A 12,692-nucleotide genomic window follows, 5' to 3' on the forward strand; every position below is an offset into this window, starting at 1 on the left:
TATTGTAACAAGTGTATATCAGGAAAAATATTTTTTTGTGCAATTTTGTGCTGGAATTTTTATTTTAAAAAAAAAAAGACTTTTAGCTATGAAAATTTTCGTAGATAAAAGTTTTGTAACTATTTTTAGCAACAAAAACTTTTGTTGCTAAAAGTCTAACAACTTGTTTCTAGCAACGAACATTTTCGTTTCTAAAAGTTGAACGAATATTTTTTAGCAGCGAATATTTTCACTGCTAAAAGTCTTGTAAAGGTTTTTTAGCGACGAAAAGTTTCTTCTCTACAAGTGGAACGAATATTTTTAACAGCGAAAATTTTCGCTTCTAAAAGTCTTGTAAAGTTTTTTTAGCGACGGAAATTTCCGCCGCTAAAAGTGGAACGAATATTTTTAGCAGTGAAAATTTTCGTTGCTAAAAGTCTTGTAAAGTTTTTTTAACGACGAAAATTTTCGTCGCTAAAAGTGGAACTTATATTTTTGGCAGTGAAAATTTTCGTTGCTAAAAGTCTTGTAAAGTTTTTTAGCGATGAAAAGTTTCGTCGCTAAAAGTGGAACGTATATTTTTGGCAGCGAAAATTTTCGCTGCTAAGTCTTATGAAGTTTTTTAGCGACGAAAATTTTCGTCGCTAAAAGTGGAACGTATATTTTTGGCAGCGAAAAATTTCGCTGCTAAAAGTCTTGTGAAGTTTTTTTAGCGACAAAAATTTTCGTTGCTAAAAAGATTGTTTTTGGCAACGATTCGAATTTTTCACCGATAAAACCCTTTTACGCCGGTCTTTTAACGACGAAAATTTTCGTCACTAAAACTCTTTAGCTACGAAATTTTGGCTTTTAGCGACAAAAATTTTCGTTGCTAAAAGTGGGATTTCTTGTAGTGCATATATTATCTATGAGATTATATTTCATGATCATTCTTTCCCACGCTTCAAGAAATTCATGCTCCTAACCAAAATCATATACACATCTAAAATCATTGCTAAACGACTTGGAAGAACAAAATAGATGACTTAGATGTTTGCAAGCGTTCTGAAACATATGCCATACACAAATACGGTGAACCGTTCCAGGTAACTCTATCTTGATGGCATTTGACATAGACTTATCCTGATCTGTGAGAATGGTTTGAGGTTGTTTTCTACACATTACATCACAGAATGTTCTAAACAACCATCTGAAAGAATCGATTGTTTAATCATAGAGAAGTGCAGCCCCAAATATAACTGTCTGTTTATGATAATTAACACCGATAAATGGTGCAAATGGCTATCCATACTCATTTGTTTTATACGTTGTATCAAAGCAAATTATATCTCCAAAATGTTTATAATCGAAAATCATTCTTCCATCTGTCTAAAAAATGTTGGTGATACAATCTTCAACATCAAATTGAATACAATAAAAGAACATTGGACTTCAACTTGCTTTCTTTTAAAAAATATCAAAAGACCTTCATCATCAAATTTCTTCATTGCTTTCACCCTTTTTGTCCGTAAATAATTCTTGTAATCTACCAAATTATATCCAACATTTTGTCGACCACCGGCTTGTTTAGTCATGAAATCATATCTCGCTTTTGGCTTTATACCTGCATTATCACAGTTATTGGTGTCACGCCCCGAACTCGGAAACCGGGCTCACAAAATTCCCGATCGCCGAATCCGGGGCCGACAGCCTCCGTAGAACCCCATTCTCGGACCCCGGCACCCATTCACAAGGTTCCGATCCTGGGAGACTACAAGGAGGGTTTCAAATCATCAGTCTGAATCATAATGAGCATAACAAAAAGCATAACCCACAAACAATAACCACAAGAACACCACCACAAAGTCCACTATGATCAAAAACTTTTTGAGTACAATGCGACTGAAAGGGAAAATACAATGTAACAAAGGAACAAAACTCCAAAAGCTCGGCTGCACTCTCCAACTACAGCGAGACTATGGCTGCGACCGCGTCCTGGCGTCACCTGCACGCATCAATCGTGCATAAGCTTATGGAAAGCTTAGAGGGTGGTGTAAGTATGTGCGTAATATAAGCGTGCTCAAAATGCAAGGTAAGAGTAATGCGGAATCATGGCGATGAGTACATGAATGCAATCAGCCATACCAAGGCTATGTGGTGCAATATATGAATGCTATCGGCCATATACGGCCATGCGATGCGAGATGCAACTCAAGCATACCAATCCTCATCATGTATCAGTACAGTTCTCATTTTGGATAATCACTGGGGTTCAATACACTCCAAATGGCACTGTCGCTCTCCTAGCCGCACAGTCCAAGTGAGCGTAAGAAACCTCACTATCCGCCTGACCAATAGTTTGCCAATACCTATCCGGCACGTCGATAGCGAACCCATTCGCGAGCTGGTCAAACTCAGCCTAGTATTGCCCCCTACCCTCGGGAGAGTAAGGCCACACTCCTTTCCAACCGACCACGACACAGTGGGAGACGCGGCCTCATGGTATTCGGCCCTCATGCGCTCATATATCCACTCGGTCTCGACGTTGGAGTCATCCTCTGGTACCATCGGGTTTAGGAATTTTCACACAGGGACGTCTATGGCGCCCGTATGCTAGAACCAAATATTTTCGATTTCCAATCCTGCCATCCACGATGTGTCTATGGAGGCTATGGCCCTGATGTCGCTAGGGCATACAGTAACTACAATCACACAAATGCAAGTGCATGAGTCACACTATCAGTCATGCAACAGTCCTGTATATACCATGCACTTATATGAGGCAACTCTGCCTATCAGGGAGCCCATAAACAGCCTATCCAAAGGTATATGCTATGATCGGTCACTCCTCACATCAGGCATACATATGGTGCGAATGATCATGAGTCATGAATCTATACTAAATGTATATAAAGAGATAGGCTCTGTGCATAACGGAGATGGGGCTGGACGGCCTACTTACCACCAGTATGGGCCTATCAGTGGGCCTTTAGGGAGAGTTATAATGCGGACATTTAACCAACATTATCAATGTGGATGTCAAACCAGCATTGCTCCCAAAGCGTGGCCCGTTACAAAATCAATACATATACCATGGTGGAATTACACCATATTGGGCCTTATGTATGTTCTATTGGGCCTTGACCCGTGGGCTTCCAGTACATCAAATGGGCCTCATAATATGGGCCTAATATAAATCAAGGTAGGCCTCAATAAAGACCACCAATACATGAAGATGGGCCTCCACCATGGGCCTTAAATTATTTCCAAAACAGTTGGACAGTTGGATGAAACACATACATTATGATGGAGCCCACACTAATAGAGGGTGTGGTTTACAATACTTCATAAGTGGGGCCCACCAAAATGCTCATTTTCTACCTAGCCTAAGGCCCAATATAATGTTCATTTTCCACCCAACTTAAGGCCCAACATAATGTTTATTTTCCAACCAACTGTTCATATGGTCATATGGACCTAGGTAGGGCCCACTACAATATTTATTTATCACCCAATCTACTCATAAGGTCACGTGGGCCTGGATAGGGCCCACTGTGCTATTCATTTGACATACAAACTATTCATAAGGTGATATGGGCCTGGATAGGGCCCACTGAAATGTTTATTTTTCATACAACCTGATCACACAGGGCCACACATGGCCACGAGGTGGAGGGGCCCACCGTAATGTTTATTTTACGTACACCCGGTCTGGACGAGGCCCCACAGTAATGTTTATTTGCCATTAACGTTGGTGAAGCCACCCAACCTAGGGCCCACTGTGATGTAGTCCACAGATCCAGCCCACACATTGGGTGCGTCCCACTTGGCTGACCGTTCAGACCAAGTTTCAGCTTCATCCAAATTTCAGACGGGCCCCACCAAGTGTTTTTATATGTTTAGGTATGTCTTCACATGATTTTTGATGGTATGGCCCGCTTGAGTTCTGTTTATGGCTGCTTTTTGGGGTGGACGGCTAGTCCATGGGGAACCATCAAATGCACGGTGTTGATGTCCGAAACGCATCACGTGGGGCCCATAGCTGGGGCCGTGAGCCCCAGCCCGGTCGCCCGTCCGTCACCCGCAGGCAGTGCCTGCTGCGTGCTGTCTAAGGGTTTTTTTTTTTTTTTTTGAAAACCAATTTTTCTACGGTTTTCCTGGGGTAGGGCCCTCATCAGATCGATCTGATCCCGCCACTGGTCCTGTAAGTTGATACAATCCCATAGAGTCCAATATTGGGATATTTCAGATATATAGGAGCTTCAGGGAGTAAATCAAAGGTTAAAACACTGTTTCCTATACCATGGCCCGCCAGGAAACCAGATCAACCTCATTTTTCGGTTCAACGCCTTAAATGACCTGAGGGAGAGAATGGACGGCTTGGATTGTATAAAAACATCAAGGTGGGGCCTGCATGAGTGGCCCACCTCTCCCTTCCTTTTTTTTTAATTAAAGTACACACCCATTGCCTGTGCACACACTCCCTTTGCCAACGTCCAGCGTCCAGGGACGCTGGACGGCATACATAAGTGTATTATTGGGGTGGGTCCCACGTAGATGTGGCCCACCAACCTATATACATATAATATATATATTATATTATATATATAATACATAATATATTATATATATTATATATATTATATAAAATATAACATATATATATTTATATATAAAGCATTTAGCCCACCTAAATAGTGGATGGTGTGGATCATCACCTGTAATAGAGTGGACCACACCGTCTGATGTAGATGGACGGGGGAGATGTAACACATATTGGTGGGATCCGCACCATTACAAAGAAAGAAAGAGAGAGAGAGATAGAGAGAGAGAGAGAGATAGAGAGAGAGATACACGGTGAGATAGAGGAACCCCGCCACTATGGGCCCTCTTGATTAAATCACATACATCCAAATGGGTCCCACCAATAAGTGGGCCCAAAAATTTAAAATAATGGAAAATCACCCACCTGATCTTCCTTCTCCTTGCTCCCTTGGACTCCTTAGCTCCTTACCTTCACTTTTAACGGAGGTTGATGAAAGATGAATGGTTGAGATTGGAGATGAGAGGGTGGGCCACACTTGAAGTTGAGAGAGTGTGTTGGATGTGTGAAATTTCTCATGGGATTTGGAAAAATTGCTAGAGAATGAGAGGGAGAGATAGAAATAATGGATGGAGGGATGGGTGGAGTGATGGTTGTAAGAAAGGAGTGATGAGAGGTATGGTTTGGTTTGAAATTGGTGGAGAAGAGAGATGATTGTGGTTGAAAATGAGAAAAAGAGGAATGGTGAGGTGGAAAGATGGTAGACTTTTGAAAAAGGTGGAGATGGGTTGTTGTACTTGAGGTATGGGATGCTTTAATGGTTGATTGATGGGACTAATTATAGAGATTCCCTCGAAATCCGCAACGCGCGGTGTTTCTTTGAAATAAACGCTGATCGGCATCTTCTTGCCTGGGTATCGGTTCGGTGCGCAAGTCACGGCGTTGGAACCGCGGCGACGACGCGGTCGCTATGATACAACTTTCGGATCAAGCCGACGTCGGTGCACGGGACCTAGCTTAGGATCGTGCGCAAACACCGAATACGGTGCGAAGGTTGCCGGAATTTGACCGGAAGGACCGCGGAAGCTAACGGAACAGTACGGACTAGGACACAGGTCTTACAATTGGCAACTACTTCTTGAGTAAATTTTCGTTGTGATCTCAACAAATAAGCTTCTTCAGGAGATGCAAGAATATGATTATGATCAATCTTAATATTAGTAACATGATATTTTCCATCAACTCCCAATCTAATTTTCATATGTGCCTCACAACCTGTTCTTGTTTCATCCCAATGATGCTTCACATTAATATCACATTTATCAAATGAACGTTTACCTTCATTGAAATAAACAAAATCTCTCATTTTCAATACACCTGTCTTTTTGTCTTTTTTAACACTATGCTTTCGAATACTGAAACCGACTTTTCTTCCGAAACTATTGTAGAAATTATATGCATTTTTCTCTGTTTTAAACTCCATACCAATTTCTGGATTCGGTACCTTCTCATCCATATCTGGATCATTCATACCAACTTTCACTACTGAGTCGATGTCTATATCACGTCATGAATGAGGCATAGAATCTACCAGGTATGGCATGTAAAAAAGCCATAAGAACTCTATTTTCCATTAACCTATAATGTCAAGAGAAATTTAACATGAGGACTATGATTTTTTTATTTTTTTTTTAAAGTTGTATAATATATATAACCCGTCATCTATCATAAAACACTTCAAATAAATCTAAAAAATCTTTAAATAAATCTACGGGGTCACCATTAAGAGCAATCAACGAAAATTATCCCCAAATCCTATATAATCTGTCAGCCACTAGAGTTTTGAATGGCCTAATGAATGACCTATAATGATCAATCAAAGTGGTCTTATGAATATTTTAAGAGGAGACATCCTTCCTTTACGGCATGGTTTAAGTTGCAAATGATTTTCAGGTTCCTGTCCTGTTTGGCTTTAAGCAGTAAATGATTTACAAGTAAATGATTGTGTGCATTTGGATAGCCTGTAAAGCATTTTAAGTCCTGTGAATGGAGAACCATTCGAGCCTATAAATGAAATCCAAACGTTTTGCCTATAAATGCTGCAAATCATTTACAGTCTGTAAAATGATTTACGGGCAAAAAAGGCCATCCAAAAGCAAGAGGATTAGGCAATCAGGGAATCCCTGTTTACCAAATAATAGAGGATCTGGACCCGAGTTTTTTTAGACCAGCCTAGTTTTTGAGTTATATAATGAGCAGGACGTGGATCACCTGATGCATGGTTTCGATTCTTCACACATTATAAAGTAGGCCCCACAAATTAAATTGAAATACGTCTGAGTATGTGATCATTCCCTGTACTTATTATCCATACCATAATAAATGCTTGGCTTTTTTGGTAATTTAACAAAACAATCAGGGCAATTAAGTTGGTTAGAAAAAACAATATAGTTCCCTGTCCGTCACATGGGGGTACCGATACAGCAATCCGGACCATTCAAATTGTTAGTTCCTTTTTAAATGAACCATATCTCTAAAACTACACTGATTAAGGCAGTCCTAACCGTCCAATCAAAGTCTACCAAAATGGATGGTTAAGAATAAAAAAGTGAGTGGTCCTGTAGAAAATGGAAAAAAATCAGACAGTTAAGATTCTCACCCTGTTAAAATTTTGTTGATACTCCATCCATAGTTGGTTGGAAAAAACTATAGCGTAACTGTATTGATTTTGCCGAAAGGCGGTGAAATGACAGAGAAGAATCAAAGCAGTAAATCTTTTTAAAGAATGTAGAGTCTAAATTTAAAGGAAAATCCAACTAAAATATATGAAAATTCAAATACTAACCTCATAAATCTTCTGCAAAGAATGAAAACGACCCAATAGAAGAGAGAGAGGAGATGAGACTCTCTCCCTTCTCTTCTTTTTCTTTTCCCTCCCTTCCCGTTTTCTTTTTCTGTTTTTTTTTGTTTTTCCTTTATTTCTTTTTATAATGGTTTGGCGTCTGGAGCTTTCTTTTATTTTTTATTTTTTTGAGTGGTGACGTGGACCAATGAGGATTAGGATAACAGGAAATCTCTGTTTACCTCTGGTAACAGAGGATCCGGACTCTTATTTTCCATCCAACAATTGAGGTGATTGAACAGACCAATCCCTTGAAATCCACTCCGTCCATCCATTAAAATAAAATAGATCTGAAACTAAAGTGGGCCACGGCACAGAAGACGTTGGAAATGAGTGCCTACCATCGAAACCGTGGGGCAACAGAAGCTTTGTATCGGTTTTATATTTCTTTCAGTATCTGACGGCGGGACTCACCTTATGAATGGATTGAATATCATATAAACATCATGGTAGGCCGTACAAAGGTTTCAATGGTGGGCGTCTCATCTCCATTAGTTTCAGTAGTGTGGCCTACTTGAGCAATGGATCTTGCTGGTTTTTGGTCTCACCTGCTAACATGAGTTGGAGCAACTTCTGAATGGAGTGGATGACACACTTACATTACAGTGGGCTCCACAGAACTCTTTGTTGCATTCACCACTGGAAAGTCTACTGTAAAAGGTCATTTTAGTAAAAACCTTTAAAATTTGAGGTAAATGTCATATTCACTTATTTATATGGTCATGTAAATAAAATGAATCTGATAAAGTTATTTTACAGTTTTTCCCCATTGAATAAATGAGGTTGGCAGCATTGAACCTGATAAGGTATGGATGGATGATGTTCATGAGATTTAAGGCAATTCTTCAATAATCTAAGTTCACATTATGGGAATGCTATGAAAACTCTTTATTTTAGAAAATTTCCAAACTTTTGTTCATTTAGCTCATGTCATTTGCATATGAATTGTCTCACCCCAAATTTTTTGGATTTTCAAATTGAGGTGGCCTAAAATCCATGTTCCCAGACCATTTTTATTTTTATTTTTTAAAATTTCAATGAAGACTCATAAGCGCAAAATTTAGGATTTTTTAGCCACCTTTTTCTCTTAAGATACTCGCATTCTTTCACATTGTTAGATGTTTTCACTTACATTCACATCGTAATTCTGAAATGTTATTAAAATCAAGCTTACATAATTATTATAATGGGACACATTATAAAATAATAATAATAATAATAATAATCAATGATTGCTTAAGAACAAAATATAAAATTTTGTTTCAATTATGAAATTAACAAACTCAGTTTTATGGGCTACTAAAGGTTTGAATTTGGCTTATTTTCAGCCTAAGGCCATCTTACGACGGGCTTAGTGCAATGATTATTTTTATGTTGCATATATATGTCATATTTAGAATATTTAACAATATTTAATTAATCACATTCATTATCCTATAAATACACCACAAAATAATTTCAAGAATTCAAGGATCAGAATCCAAGCTTAGAACACAATTTATGAAATTCAATATTTTAAAGATTCATGCTCCGAACTAACTTAGAAATTCAAATTTTTAATTCCATACTCCCAAACAAGCCCTTAACTGCTGTTATATTAGTTGTAGTTAGTAATTTTAGTGTCTTCAAATTTAAATATTTGTAAGGTGGACATTGTTGCCTTTGCAGTCCATAGTGTAAATAGTTCGGATCATGGAACATAACCTTAGATCCAATAACCACAACACCCTATAACAACATATTGGCATATATTGTGAGGAACCGTGTGCTTAATTTAGCTCATTTGAGTTAGTTGAACTCTAAAAGTATACTTATGGCCACATGGGATCAAGTTATGTAGCATAATACAGGTTAACTTGCTGAGCAATTATTCATACCCATACAATAAGACATGCAAACGAACAATCTTACTCCACCAATAGTTATAACATTTTAATTTGAATGAAACATTTATAGGATTTTCAATGTAGCGTTGGTCTATAATTCGCCCACATGGTGCATGTGTGCAATTTTGTAGGCATGTCATAATTGGTTGCAGTCCGATTTAAACCAAAACACTATTGACCCCTAGTGTCAAGATAGCTAGAGCAGCTGGATTAAATGATTAGTAGACCAATCATCTATTCTGCTAACTATCGTATGTGCTTTATCATGTGATTTGTAAAAGTCGAGGCTCTTCCTCTAATGGTTTTTTTTTCCCTTGGGAATCAATGACTTTCAAAGGTACAATAAGTGTTTGGTCAAACAGAAATTGATGATGGAGATGGAAGATGAAACTTACTACCAATATGGATCATCGTTCTGGCTGAGAGCGGTAGGATGCTTAACCGAGCAATGCGCTAATAAGTGAAGGATAAGCAATGTCAAGATTATAAACTATTGTTGACTCACTATATGATCATAGATGGACAATTCCTAAGATTATAGCCTTCTTTTAATTTTGGCACACAGGTGCAAATGGAAAGGAAGTACAATTACCGATTACGACTACATCAATTTAGCGTAAAACATTGATGGATTAAACTTGTCATGCTCCGAAATTCAGGTATCCGAGTAAAGTAACCTAAACCCGAATATCAAGCCCACAAGGTATAAGATTTACTTTTATTTAAGTCTATATAACTATTTTCATGCCCAATATACTAAAATTCATCTTGACATTATTTACATAAACTAAGCACGAATAAAAATTTCATATCACCATGCCAAAATAAGTAAATAAAGTCAACTCGACTTTAATATATCATTCTTCACTAAAACACAACTGAGTAAAAGGAAATACATAATTCATTAAGTGTACATTAAAAATAAAATAAAAGCGATCCTTAAAACTGAGTATGACTTTGGCTCATCAATAATAGCATGCCTCCTCGAAGTATTCATACCCGGTACTTGAAATATTTAAACACCCTAAGTACGATAACTCAATAAGATCATTTCCATCCCAACTGAAATTTATACGTTAGTACCATAACACAACTTCATAATAATAATTTAAAAATCAACATTTAAGAAGACAATAAATATTCACAAAAATATTTCAAGATTAAAGATATGATTCCGTAAATGATTGAATTAAAAATGCATTCCCCTGCAATTAACTTGAAAATATATCTACCCCAATGATCTTTTAGGGAATGACCCTGGGCAGAGCACCGCATGATATCTTTTAGAGAATAACCCTGGGCTAAGCACCACGTGATTTCTTTTCGGAGTCAATCTAGGGAATTGCACTCGTGTGTGTATCTTTTAAGAAATTATCAAGGATAGGGCACCTGTGCCGATCTTTCGGGAGTAACCCCAAGCAGAGCACCTGTGTGTGTATTTTTTAGGGAATTACCCAGGGTAAAGCACCCGTGCCGATCTTTCGAGAATGGCCTCGGGCAAAGCACCCGTATAATAATATTTTAGCCATACACTCTATAGTTTCATAATTTCTGTATAATAAATATAACTAATTACAGTTATATTATATCAACAATGTAATCTCCCAAGAATCGACATACCACATATATGACAGTTCATATCTTTATGGAGAAACAACTACAAAAACAATACTATGAAATTTTGAATTTATAAATAAAATAATAACTAATTGATGATAACTCAAAAAAGGCATACACTATAAAGGAAAAGGAGACATAATATATTTATGTATAAGAAATCATCAATCCAATGTGTACCTTATTTAATAATCTAAAAAGAATTCATGAATTTATAAATAATAATAATGATAATAACTATTTAATGGTAACTCAAGAAGGCATATAGATATGAGGGAAGAGCAAACATAATATATTTAATTTTTTTATGCACAAGTAGTCACCAATCTAATGTGTACATTATTTAACAGTATATCTGCACAAAAGGATACAATGTAAATCTAACAAGGCTATATAATACACCATCAATTGTCAGTATGTACAATTGGTTTAACAACAATTAATTATTAAAGGATTCACATATACACAAAAACATATAATGTTATACATATACAACCAAAGTAATTCAATGTGTACAACAATTTAAACATTCATGCATATCAACTAAAAGTACAGACATTTTTATGTTTGCCAACTTGCAATCCGAACATCATTCAATGCCTATCATATATAAGTATAAATCTCGGTGTGGGGTGTGAGTTAGATCACCTACCTGATGCATGACCTATGTCCAGTGACGGCTATAACACAACTCAACAGTTGATGGTCATGCCGAGGAAGATGGTACATTATCTAATGACGACTTGTTGATCGATGATTTTTCGATGATTTCACTTCTTAAGGATGATGGAATTTGATATAGGAAACTTGGGAGGTGAGGGATTAAGGCTTTAATTGTCACGCCCTAAAATTTGGTGCTTGAGTTGGGCAGACCCGACTACGAATCCCGTGTCATGATTTAATATTTAAACATTTACAACCGCATTTGATAATTAAAAAAAAAATCATTACAATATACAAACGTTCATCTAATGCATGTATAATACTATTAGTCTAGACTCGCTCTTGAATTTTTGCTATACATTTTTTTTTTCAAATACAAATAGAGAGGTAACTATGACTAAGCTGAGTGTCAGATCTTCATTTCGCTTTGTCCTGGTTAAACTCTAAGCCCTGAAACACTATGATTTTGGGTATAAATATAACAGCTCATGGGATCTTATCCAACCCAAATATGAAAATTTCAGAATTAAATCATATGTGTTAATAATGAAATGCTTTGCTTAATGTTCATATCAAAACACGAATCAAATACGAATCTTAAGAATACCATGTATGCAATGTTGGAATAATAAAGATTACTCTAAATACCATACTTTCTATGAATTCCATAAATAACGAAATCAAATAACTATCATCTCTTACAACACCGTACCTAAGTAGATAGCCACGTTGTATTAATGCTTATGCATTGGTACCTCATGGTGAGGGACTAGGGGTGTACACAAACCAAGTTAGCTCGGTTAGCTCGCTCGATTCGACTCGAAAAAGCTAGATTCGACTCAGATCAAAGATGAGTTTGAGCTAAGTCAAGCTGATTTTTTTAGTTCGAATTGAGTTCGAGCTTGCCCGAGCTCGACTCGACTCGGATCAAACCCTAACTCGAATCAAACTCGAATCGAACTAGTTCGATGACTCGGTTACTTTGATATTGATGTTGCTCACAAAGTGTTTGATGAAATGACTCAACGAAGTGTCAGCTAGTGGCAAAGATGGTATGTATATGAAACGAATACCATTTTCCTTGATTTTGATGTTGCCTATAAGGTGTTTGATGAAATACTTG

The sequence above is a fragment of the Magnolia sinica genome, chromosome 1, assembly GCF_029962835.1.
Source record: "Magnolia sinica isolate HGM2019 chromosome 1, MsV1, whole genome shotgun sequence".
Lineage (NCBI taxonomy): Eukaryota > Viridiplantae > Streptophyta > Magnoliopsida > Magnoliales > Magnoliaceae > Magnolia > Magnolia sinica.